Source organism: Aotus nancymaae, unplaced genomic scaffold, assembly GCF_030222135.1.
Source record: "Aotus nancymaae isolate 86718 unplaced genomic scaffold, 86718_ANA_hifiasm-v0.15.2.pri h1tg000029l, whole genome shotgun sequence".
NCBI lineage: Eukaryota > Metazoa > Chordata > Mammalia > Primates > Aotidae > Aotus > Aotus nancymaae.
The window spans coordinates 16,399,673-16,410,693 of NW_026988442.1; the positions used below are offsets into that span (position 1 = coordinate 16,399,673).

At 47.3% G+C, this 11,021-nt stretch overlaps 1 long non-coding RNA gene across 4 annotated transcripts in view; it reads right to left on the reverse strand.

Moving 5' to 3' along the window:
- The window catches only part of LOC135276966 (uncharacterized), a 98,445-nt gene extending 87,525 nt beyond the window's left edge, over nt 1–10,920 (reverse strand). For all 4 annotated transcript variants that reach the window (XR_010344538.1, XR_010344537.1, XR_010344536.1 and 1 more), the window contains exons 1-3: nt 10,836–10,920; nt 7,052–7,138; nt 3,203–3,252 (exon numbers count right to left, since the gene is read on the reverse strand). This is a non-coding gene — a long non-coding RNA (uncharacterized LOC135276966). The remainder of the gene's footprint in view (nt 1–3,202; nt 3,253–7,051; nt 7,139–10,835) is intronic.
- Nucleotides 10,921–11,021: the final 101 nt, after the last annotated feature.

Below are 11,021 nucleotides of genomic sequence, written 5' to 3' on the forward strand. Positions count from 1 at the left end.
TAGGAATTTGGAGAGCCTCCCCACTCAAGTTTCCCAGATTAAAGGCCTCAGTTCTCTTAGCCATTCACCCAAGGTCCTGATTTTCCCCCACTTCTCTCTCAGTATCTCAAACTGCACACTTGGCCCTGGGGCTCAGCAAAATAGGCACATGCTGTTAAGGCTTTTCAAAGTAAATTTAATACTCAATTCACATCAGCCGAGCGTAGTAGCTCATGCTTGTAATCCCAGCACTGTGGGAGGCCAAGGCGAGCGGATCACGTTTGAGGTCAGGAGTTTGAGACCAACCTGGCAAACATGGTGAAACCCTGTCTACCAAAAATGCAAAAATTAGCGGGGTGTGGTGGCACACCCCTGTAATCCCAGCTACTCAGGGTTGAGGCAGGAGAATCGCTTGGACCCCAGAGGTGGAGGTTGCAGTGAACCAAGATCGCACCACTACACATGAGCCTAGGCGACAGAGTGAGGCTCCGTCTCAAAAAAAAAATGCAATTTACATCTAGAAAATACTAATATTCCCCGAAAAGGGGAAGTAATTTGGATTGTTCAATCCCCTAGGGAGAGATGGCTTCTGACAAATACTTTTCAAAGAACTGAAACAAAAAGTGTCTTCTGCATCAAGCTTCCACTGAGCCCTGGAGTGAGCAAGCACTTTAGATAATGAAAGCGAACTTTGGGATAATGTGGCTAGGGCCCCTCTGAAGCTGGGAACATGATCTAAGGACATCTACCTTTCTTGCCTCATTCAGGAAACAGCTTTTAAATGCATCAGCCTCTGGTCATGAATACCTGCTGTCTCTTTGGGCTGGCTGTGTATTGCCTGACTACCTCTCTATACCCTTGTTCTTTTTTTTTTTTTTTGGAGACGGAGTCTCACTCTGTTGCCCTGGATATAAGAGATTGCCACTGCACTCCAGCCTGGCCCACAGAGCGAGACTCCATCTCAAAAAAAATAAAGGTAGTGGTAGTGATTGGTGGGGAGGGGGCATGCCATCCTCTAGACCGGTCGTCAGGGAAGTCCTCCTCCTTTCCGCTGTTTTTTTTTTTGAGACAGAGTCTTGCTCTGCCGCCAGGCTGGAGTGCAGTAGTGCAATCCCGGCTCACTGCAACCTCCGCCTCCTGAGTTCAAGCAATTCACCTGCCTCAGCCTCCCAAGTAGTTGGGACTAAAGGCATGCACCACTACACCCAGCTAATTTTTGTATTTTCAGTAGAGATGGGGTTTCACCATGTTGGCCAGGATGGTCTCAATCTCTTGACCTCGTGATCCACAGGCCTCAGCCTCCCAAAGTGCTGGGATTACAGGCGTGAGCCACCATGACCGGCCCCTTTCTGCTGTTTTCCAATGGTAGTTTCTCCATGGCCCCCAGGCTTAGAACCACTGGGAAACCTTTTTTTTTTTGGCCCCAACTCAGCCCTATGAATAAGCATCATTCTGGGGTAAGACTCAGGACTCCGGATTTTAAAAATACAGTCTAGCTGGAAAGCTGGTACATGAAGACTCCCACAGGGCAGAGGCCAGGTCTGTCTTGTATGGCTATATCCTTATTATTTTAGGCACTAGAGCTGCAGAGGATAAGGTCTGGCACTCAAGAAGGATGCAGAAATAACCATCTCTGCTGTCAGTGTTACTGATTTCAAAGGCATTTCTCTATAACCCAAGCCTGGGTTCAAATTCCTGGTCTGTCACTGAATAGCTGTCATGACCATAGGCAAGTCAGTTCACTACTCCAAGCTTCAGTTTTCATCATCAATAAAATGGGAATAGTAACACTCACCTCTTGGGAGGATGAAATAGGGTAATCTATATGTTACTATCCATCCTTGCTCAGCACACAGCTGAGGGAAAAACAACCCGTAAAACAACTCACCCCATACCATACAGCTTTTAAGTGGCAGAATTGGCCCTAATTACCCAGAAAAGTGATTCTCAAGCCTAAATATGCATCAATATCATCAGGAAAGCTTACAAAAATGCATATTCGCAGACCTCATGCCCAGAACAGCCTGGGTAGGAATCTGCATTCCTGCCACAGGAGATTCTGATGCTCTTGCTCCAGAGACCTTCATCATTATCAGGACTTATCCCCAGGAAACTGGTGGGCTAGGAAAGTCGCAACTCTTTGTCTTTCAAAGTTACCAGAAGGGTCTCTGGGCCATCTGACTTTGCTTCGGAGAGGCTATGGTAACTTGATGGTCTAGTGTAACTTTGGAGAGGATTAATTACTTCGGTAATTAACCCCATTTTAATTACCGAAGTAATCCATGCTCAGTGTAGAGAAACTGCAAGTAAAGGTATAAAAAGGGAAGAGTTTAGTATAATGGTTAAAAGCCCAACCATGTTTTGGATGAAAATGAATGTACTGGGCATGGTGGCTCATGCCTGTAATCCCAGCGCTTTGGGAGGCTGAGGCGGGTGGATCACCCAAGGTCTGGAGTTTTAGACCAGCCTGGCATAGCAAAATCCCCGTCTCTACTAAAAATACAAAAATTAGCTAAGTGAGGTGGCGGGTGCTAAGTGAGGTAGTAGTTCCAGCAACTAGGGAGGCTGAGACAGGAGAATTGCTTGAAGCCAGGAGGTGGAGGCTGCAGTGAGTCAAGATCGTACCACTGCACTCCAGTCTGGGTGACAGAGTGAGACTCCATCTCAAAAACAAAACAAAACGAATGTGAAACATTTAGCAAAGTAACTGGTACCTAGCAAGGGCTCATTAAGTGCTAGTATGACATTTATTGTAGGCGAAAAAAAAAAGACCAGGATGCAATCTCAGACCTCCATTTCAACAACAGACGCCCTTTCCATGACTGGTGGTTCCCCCCAGGATTTCTGATACCTGTGATCCATCAGTGCCTGAGAGGGGCCAGTTACCCCTCAGAACATACCTTCCTCTCCAAAGCCCACTACAAGCAGCTGGCAGTGCTATCGAGGCATTCAGCTGCAAGGAAATAGCTTTAAGGCTGAGCTCATGTGTTCAACTAGTGCTAAAAAGCTACAGACTCACAAAGACAAAATTTGTCCTACTTCCAAATCTGTCTCTCCCACTTCCAAATCTGACCCTTCATCAAGTTCTTTTCTATCTCAGACCACCCAAGATGTTTATTTTAACCAGATGGATTCACTGAGATTCAGCCAGATCCCTGCTTCCTCAGATAAGGAAAGCCTTGGGTGAAAGCAAAAAGAGAACAAGTTTGAGTCCCATAAATACCTTCTAGGCAAGGGCTTCCACTCTGGCTGCCAGCTTAGCTTTGGCTGCTCCTAGAAAGAGGAGGAACAGGGATCAGGTTTCAGATGCCTGTTGAACTTCTAACTTGCTGTATGACCTTGGGCTACACTGCAGGATTTGAGGACCCTTCCAACTAGAACTTTCTGTGACCTCTCCCAATCCCATGCAAATATAATGACTCCTGGTGAGAGCTTCACAATGTAATATAAACATGACCTAGAGTTGGGCGTGGTGGCTCATGCCTGTAATCCCAGCACTTTGGGAGGCTGAGGCGGGCAGATCACTTGAGGTCAGGAATTGGAGAGCAGCCTGGTCAACATGGTGAAAGTCCATCTCTACTAAAAATACCAAAATTAGCTGGGTGTGGTGGCAGGCACCTGTAATCCCAGCTACTCAGGAGGCTGAGAAGAATCGCTTAAACCTGGGAGGTGGCACCACTGCACTCCAGTCTGGGTGAGACAGGGAGACCCTGTCTCAGAAGAAAGAAGAAGGGAAGGGAAAGGGAGGGGAGGGGAGGGGCGGGGAGGAAGGGGAGATGAAAAAAATAGTGCCTAATGAAATGCTCAACCATTACTAATCATTATGGAAGTACAAATCAAAACCACAAAAAAATACTACTTTGCACCTAGTAGGATGATTATTAACAACAGAAAAAAAAAATTTATCTCTGGGCCGGAAGCAGTGGCTCACATCTGTAATCCCAGCACTTTGGAAGGCCAAGGCGGGTGGATTACCTGAGGTTGGGAGTTCGAAACTAGCCTGAGCAACATGGCGACACCCCATCTCTATTAAAAATACAAAATTAGCTGGGCATGGTGACGCAGGCCTATAATCCCAGCTACTCAGGAGGCTGAGGCAGTAGAATCGCTTGAACCTGGGAGGCGGAGGTTGCAGTGGGCCAAGATCACGCCACTGTACTGCACTCTAGCCTGGGTGACAGAGCAAGACTCTGTCTCAAAAAAAAAAAAAAAAAAAAAAAAAGGGCCGGGCGCGGTGGCTCACACCTATAATCCCAGCACTTTGGGAGGCCGAGGCGGGTGGATCATGAGGTCAAGAGATCGAGGCCATCCTGGTCAACATGGTGAAACCCCGTCTCTACTAAAAATACAAAAAAAATTATCTGGGCATGGTGGCGTGCACCTGTAGTCCCAGCTACTCGGGAGGCTGAGGCAGGAGAATTGCTTGAACCCAGGAGGTGGAGGTTGTGGTGAGCCGAGATCGTGCCATTGCACTCCAGCCTGGGTAACAAAAGCGAAACTCCGACTCAAAAAAAAAAAAAAAAAAAGTCTGGGCGTGGTGACTCACCCCTGTAATCCCAGCACTTTGGGAAGCAAAGACGGGTCTCAAAAAAAAAAAATCTCAGAACCCTTGTGCACTGCTGGTGGAAATGCAAAATGCTGCAACTGCTGTGGAAAACAACAGTTCCTCAAAAATTAAAAATTGGATTACAATATTATCTAGCGATTTCACTTCTGAGAATATTCCTCTTCTGAGAAATAAAGCAGAGATACGAACAGGTACTTGTACACTCCACATCTGTAGAAGCATTATTCAGAATAGTCAAAGTGTAAGCAACCCAACTGTCTATCAGTGGGTAGGCAAAATGTATGTACATACAACAGCTTTTAAAAGGAAGAAAAGTCTACCACATGCCACAACATGGGTGAAACTTGAGGACGTAATGCTAACTGAAGCAAACCAGTGACAAAAGGACAAATACTGTACTTATGAGGTATTCATTAGAATACTCAAATTCCTCCAGAGAAAGTAGAATGGAACTAGTTTCCAGAGACTGGGGAAATGGAAGAATAAGGAGTTATTTTTCAATACGTACAGAGTTTCAGTTTTACAAGATGACAAAGTTCTGAAAATGGATGGTGGTGAAGGCTGCACAACAAAGGGAATCCACTTAATGCCATTCAACTATATACTTCTTCTTTTTTTTTTTTTTTTTGAGATGGAGTCTTGCTCTTGTTGCCCAGACTGGAGTGCAATGGCACAATCTCAGCTCACCGCAACCTCTGCCTCCTGGGTTCAGGCAATTCTCCTGCCTCAGCCTCCCAAGTAGCTGGGATTACAGGCATGAGCCACCGTGCCCAGCCAACTATATACTTAATAACTGGTGAAATAATAAGCTTTGTTAAATATATTTTACTAAAATTTAAAACAACAATTTTTTATTTTATTTTATCTTGAGACAGGGTTTCTCACTCTGTCACCCAGGCTGGACTGCAGTGGTGCGATGATCACAGCTCACCTGCAGCCTCGATCTCCTGAGCTTAAGCAAGCCTCCCATCTCAGCCTTCTGAATAGATGAGACAACAGGTGTGCACCGCCATGCCTGGCTAATTTTTGTTTGTTTGTTTGTTTTGTAGAGATGGAGTTTCCCTGTGTTGCCCAGACTAGTCTTGAAACCCTGGGCTCAAGTGATCCTCCTGCCTCAGCCTCCCAAAGTGCTGGGATTATAGGTGTGAACCCACCAAGCCAGGCCCTTAAAAATATTTTTAATTCCTGGCTGGGCACGGTGGCTCACATCTGTAATCCCAGCACTTTGGGAGGCCGAGGCAGGCAGATCACGAGGTCAGGAGATCGAGACCATCCTGGGCAACATGGTGAAAACCCATCTCTACTAAAAATACAAAAATAAACTGGGCGTGGTGGCACGTGCCTGTAATCCCAGCAACTCGGGAGGCTGAGGCAGGGGAATCGTTTGAACCTGGGAGACAGAGGTTGCAGTGAGCTGAGATCACACCATTGCACTCCAGCCTGGCAAGAGAGAGAGACATCATCTCAAAAAAAAAAATTTAATTTGCTGGGCACAGTGGCTCACTCCTGTAATCCCAGCACTTTGGGAGGCCGAGGCAGGCGGATCACCTGAGGTCAGAAGTTCAAGACCAGCCTGACCAACATGGAGAAACTCCAACTCTACTAAAAATACAAAATTAGCTGAATGTGGTGGTGCATGGCCTATAATCCCAGCTACTCGGGAGGCTGAGTTGGGAGAATCACTTGAACCTGGGAGGCAGAGGTTGCGGTGAGCCGAGATCGTGCCATTGCACTCCAGCTTGGACAAAAGGAGTAAAACTCTGTCTCAAAAAAAAGAAAAATTACTTTGGCCAGTCATGATAGCTCATGCCTGTAATCCCAGCACTTTGGGAGGCTGAGGTAGGCAGACTGCCTGAGCTCAATAATTCAAGACCACCCTGGGCAACACAGTGAAACCCCATCTCTACTAAAATACAAAAAATTAGCCAGGTATGGTGGTGCATGCCTGTAATCCCAGCTACTCCGGAGGCTGAGGCACGAGAATCACTTGGGAGGCAAAGGCTGTAGTGAGCTGAGATGGAGCCACTGCACTACAGCCTGGGCAACAGAGCAAGACTCTGTCTCCAAAATAAATAAATTAATAGATAGATAAATAACATGTTTAATTTAAAAAAGACTTTTGAATCTAGTTTCATCCATCTTCAATGCCCTCACCAACTCTCACCTAAATGACTTCAATAGCCTTTTAACTAGTCCTCCATTCTGATCCAGTCCCCCAAATAGCAGTGAGCATGATCCTTCTAAGATGCAAACCTGATGGCTTCCCCTGCCCCTGGGATAAGAAGCAAACTCTTCAGTATGATTCTTGCGTCCTTCCCCTCTGGTGGCTTCATTCCTTACCATTAGCCCACACGGTTTCATTTCCCTAAAGGTTCTCTCCCACCTTCACCTCCCTCTTCTCCTTCTAATTTCTTCCTTCAGAGTTTAGCCTTCCCTAATTCCTCCAGATCAGGTTCCCCATTGTACATCTTCACCAGGAGGAGACCTGGCAGAGTGAAAATTTACCTTTATGTAGGCCAGGGCTAGTCATTCTTCCAACATTCTTTGACAGATTCACCAGTTTGTCTTCTGAACTACATGCCAGCAGGGAGTCTGTAAAAAAGGTTTTATAACAATGGTATATTTCCAAACAAGTGAGTTTGGAAGCTCTTAGCCCCCTGAAGTTTCCCTGAAATCTGACATGAGGCAGATTGATTAACAGGAGAAAAGGCATACAAATTTTATTTAATGTGTATACCCAGGAGTCTTCAGAATGAAGACCCAGCTCCCCAATAAGGTGCAGAAGCTTGTTTTTTTTTTTTTGGCCCAAGCTGGAGTGCAATGGTGCAATCTTGGATCACTGCAACTTCTGTCTCCCAGGTTCAAGCAATTCTCCTGCCTCAGCCTCCTGAGTAGCTGGGATTACAGGCATGCACCACCACACCCGGCTAATTTTTTGAATTTTAGTAGAAACAGGGTTTCACCATGTTAGCCAGGCTGGTCTCAGGTGATCCTCCCACCTTGGCCTCCAAAAGTGCTGGGATTACAGGCATGAGCCAACATGCCCAGCCAGGTACAGATGCTTCTCTACCATCTTGAGGTTACAGAAAGAATGGGGGCTTGGATCCTGGTAGAATAGGTTATGGAAGGGGGAGCAGAGGAATTTTACTGAGGGACAACAAAAGATGACTAGGAAGAATGACTGGATGGGGATCAGAAATTGTAAATAGTTATCTTTGGAATTTAAATGATTCTTAGAGACAGTTATTACCTTGAAAAAGGGTCTATTCATGTGTGGTTACACTGTTCTCTTCTGCAATAGAAAGTGAGATAACTGGGAGAGGAACAAGAACTCTTCTCCTTGGTGGGTCAGTCATATCTTTATGTAGACAGGGGAAAAGTCTCTTCCAACACCTTGATCTCTAAAGGTTTTCAATTTCAGATATTATGTTAGGCACAGTGGCTCATGCCTGTAATCTCAACAAATTCGGAGGCCGAGGTGGGAGGATTGCTTGAGCCCAGGAGTTCAAGATCAGCCTGGGCAACATAGTGAGACCCTGTTCCTACAGAAAAAAAAAAAAGGCAGGGTATGCTGGCTCACACCTGTAATCCCAGCACTTTGGGTGGCTGAGGCGTGTGGATCACTTGAGGTCAGGAATTTGAGACCAGCCTGGACAAGATGGCAAAACCCCGTCTTTACTGAAAAATACAAACATTAGCCAGGCATAGTGGCACATGCCTGTAATCCCAGCTACTGGGGAGACTGAGGCAAGAGAACCGGTTGAACCTGGGAGATGGAGGTTGCAGTGAGCAGAGATCATGCCACTGGACTCCAGCTTGGGCGACAGAGTGAGACTCTCCCAAAAAAGGAAAAACTTAGCCAGGTGTGGTGGCATATGCCTGTGCCTGCAGCTTCAGCTTCTTGGAAGGCTGAGGTGGGAAGATCATTTGAACCCAGGAGATCAAAGTTGCAGTGAGGCCGGGTTCGGTGGCTCATGCCTGTAATCCCAGCACTTTGGGAGGCCGAGGTGGGTGGATCACCTGAGGTTAGGAGTTCAAGAAAAGCCTGACAAACATGGGAAAACCCCGTCTCTACTAAAAATACAAAATTAGCTGGGCAGGTGGCGCATGCCTGTAATCCCAGCTACTCAGGAGGCTGAGGCAGGAGAATTGCTTGAACCCAGGAGGTGGAGGTTGTGGTGAGCTGAGATCATACCATTGCACTCCAGCCTGGGCAACAAGAGTAAAACTCTGTCTCAAAAAGAAAAAAAAAGCAAGCTGCAGTGAGCTCTGTCATGCCACTGCATTTGAGCATGGGCAACAGAGTGAGACCCTGTCTCAAAAACTAAAATAAAATAATCATTATACTAGGGAGCCATATTTTGGGGTAAAATATTTTTATTTCCTTCAACTGGCTAAGCTTTACCATTGCATATGGGAGGGAAACTGGATCAGAAAAGAGGCAGGGCTGAAAAGAACAAGACCCATGGGAAACTTAGGACAAAAGGTGTGCACCCATATAATGTATGTGGCCCTTCCACCAGCTCCAGACAGTAATGTGATTGCAGTGTGTCTCACCTTGGGGGTCCAGCCCCATTTAATCTACTAAAATAATGTCAGAGTGGGTTTGGGGTGGAAAACATCAGCTATGGTATTCTGAAAAAGCTCTCTAGGAGGCTCTCTTTTTTTTTTTTGAGATGGAGTCTTGCTCTGTTGCCCAGCCTGGAGTGCAATGGCGCCATCTTGACTCAATGCAACCTCCACCTCCTAGGTTCAAATGATTCTCGTGTCTCGAGCCTCCTGAGAAGTTGGGATTACAGATACCCACCACCACACCCAGCTAATTTTTTGGCATTTTTAGTAGAGATGGGGTTTTCAACCATGTTGGCCAGGCAGGTCTTGAACTCCTGACCTCAAGTGATCCACCCACCTCAGCCTTCCAAAGTGCTGGGATTACAGGCCTGAGCCACGGCGCCCAGCCTCCCTAGGAGGTTGTATTGTTCCCGAAAAGTGAAGAACTGCAGGTGAATGTTGAAAGGTATGCAAAAGATGCTCTGACCCATTGATACTCTAAGATTTAAAGTTTAATGGTTAAGAGCACAGATTTAGAGTCAGACAAACCCAGGTACCAGGTGAGTGATTCTAGACATGTTACTTGCCTCTATAAATCCACTGTCCAGAGGCCAGGTGCAATGGCTTACACCTGTAATCCTAGCACTCTGGGAGGCTGAGATAGGCGGATTGCCTGAGCTCAGGAGTTTGAGACCAGCCTTGGCAACGTGGTGAAACCCCCGTCTCTACTAAAACACACAAAAAAATGAGCCGGGCGTGGTGGTGGTGCCTGTAATCCCAGCTACTCGGGAGGCTGAAGCACAAGAATTGCTTGAACCCTGGAGGCAGAGGTTGTAGTGAGTGGAGACACTGCCACTGCACTCCAGCATGAGCAACAAAGTGAAACTCTTGTCTCAAAAAAAAAAAAGGCCAGGCGCAGTGGCTTATGCCTGTAATCCCAACACTTTCAGGGCTGAAGCGGGTGGCTCACGAGGTCAGGAGATGGAGAATGGCTTGAGCCCAGGTGGTGGAGGTTGCAGTGAGCCTAGATTGTGCCACCGCACACTAGCATGGGCAACAGAGTGAAATCCTGTCTCAAAAAAATAATAATTAAAAACAATAAAAAGGGCCGGGCGCGGTGGCTCCTGCCTGTAATCTTAGCACTTTGGAAAGCCGAAGTGAGTGGATCACCTGAGGTCAGGAGTTCGAGACCAGCCAGGCCAATATGGCGAAACTCCGTCTCTACTAAAAATACAAAAATTAGCCAGGCATGGTGGCGCCTGCCTGTAACCCCAGCTACTTGGGAGGCTGAGGCAGGAGAATCGCTTGAACCCTGGAGGGGGAGGTTGCAGTGAGCTGAGACTTCGCCACTGCACTCCAGCCTGGGCAACAGAGCGAGACTCTGACTCAAAAAAAAAAAAAATTAAATTAAAAACCCTCATTTCCTCTTTTGGTGTCTCAGGGCTCTCGTGTGCCAAAAGAGGGTGCTGGGCAATCATGTTTAGTTACTACAGAAAAGTTAACATCTTGAACAAGTCCCTACAGAACTGGCAGGGTTAGGGGAGAAAACGAGCAGGCTAAATTCTGCGAGGCGGCTTGGGGATACCCTGGAGCAAGGTCTGGGCTCAGCAGGCGAGCAGGTCGCAAGGCTGCCTCAGGAAAGGTAGAGCCGCTCCTGCACCGCTGCTCGAGGGGGAGCCGTGGCCAACTGGGGGACGCTCACGCCTCGGTTTTCCCCACCTCCTCGGTCTTCCCCTACCTCCTCGGTCTCCACAGTGCCTCCTGGCGCCCATGTCGCCGTTCTCCCAATATTGTCCCTTCCCTCACACTCTACCGCGAGCCTGGGGGAGGCTAACGTCATTTCCGTCACGCGTAGCGCGCTTGCGCCAAGGCGACGGTCGCTCTTTCAATCGGAAGGATGCGCGGCAGCCGATTGGCTGCGTGG